Below are 1,473 nucleotides of genomic sequence, written 5' to 3'. Positions count from 1 at the left end.
GCAGAATCACTGAGCTAAATCCCTGGCACTTGTTCATTTCTGTCGCGAGCCGCGACGTCGGGGTCCTGCCAGCAGGCCCCAAACCTGAGAGGATTCACCGAGAGTAAGCACACTGAGTCATGCTCAGGTTCAAGCAGGGTTCTCTTTATTTCAAGATGGCTCTCATATTTATATCAGGCAATAGTATGAAAGTAAAAACAATTTCAAGGATGAAAAACAATCTCAAGGATAACTGTACAAGGCCACAATTATGACTCCACAGAGCACACGTGATTTACAAAAAATAGGTGTTTTTCTGGAAAGCGAAGCTCAGCTCTACAAAATGGCTATTGTAAATATCAGAACTTACAACATGGCAACTCCTTCGCTCAGGGAACTGCATTGCAAGCAGCCAGCTGTCTTGCAGGCAGTCTCCCACAATTTCTTGTATGCTTGCTGTGTGACTTGCTTCCCCATTGGATCCCCATTTAATCAATATTACCTAAGCAACTATACATGTTGTAATCTTATTGGTTGTTCACAGTTTTGTCCACCTTGTGATTTCTCATTGGATCAGTATTACCTAAGCAACTGTACTTGCAATTTTACTAGCTGAATATAGTTTTTTCCCACCTTGAACCTGCCTCACCAGTCTCAGGCAAAGTCTCTGGATATGAACAAAACGCATACAAACTTTCTGCCAAGCCATAACACACACCATCTGGAGCTCACTAGCCAATGCAGTCCTTCCCAGCAGAAAACTCCTGAGCCTGATCTTCTGGCTTTCTGGTCTCCTGAACTCTGGCCAGAATCTCCATACAGAACAGCCTAATGTTCCAGCTCTAGTTCTTCATCCAGCATCTCCTTTTCTAATTCTACCCCTTCCCACAAGCCAGTTCCAAAGGATCTCAAGTCACATGGCCAGCTAATGTCGCAGCAACGACCCCACTTCTCTGGTACCACATTTCTGTGTTAGTTACTTTTCTCTTGTTGCTAAGACAAAATACCGACACTCAAAATTAATGGGGAAAGGTTTCTTTTTTTAAGCTCACAGTTTGTTGAGGTTTCAGTGTATAACCAGCTGGCCCCAATTGCCTGGCTTCAAGGCAAGGCTAGCAAACAGGTATCAGAGGAGAAACATGGCAAACACAAGGTAGCAAAGGTAACAAGGGCAGTTATTCTAAATTCTGAAGCTCCACCTGAGGGGTGTTCTCCTGTTTACTGTGCTGCTCCCTAGTGCAGTGTAGGTTTCATGAGGCAAGGACTAGGTTTGCTCCCTTTCTATCCCCAGGGCCTCACAGGGGGCCTAGAGGCTGAAGAGGAAACTGAAAACTCCTCACTACTTTATAAAATGCTAGTTATTTTCTTTTGAAAATTTAAGCTGCCCTCTAGTGGAAAATGCAAGCCACAATTTAGACCTGGCTTTTGTTCTTTTTGTTTTTGTGAGGAAGAGCCCTGGGGGTCTCACAGCAGAGGGACAGAGATATGAGATCT

Source organism: Fukomys damarensis, unplaced genomic scaffold (genome assembly GCF_012274545.1).
Source record: "Fukomys damarensis isolate Sample0158 unplaced genomic scaffold, DMR_v1.0_HiC HiC_scaffold_37, whole genome shotgun sequence".
In the NCBI taxonomy this organism is placed as follows: domain Eukaryota; kingdom Metazoa; phylum Chordata; class Mammalia; order Rodentia; family Bathyergidae; genus Fukomys; species Fukomys damarensis.
This window is presented reverse-complemented; position numbering follows the sequence as displayed.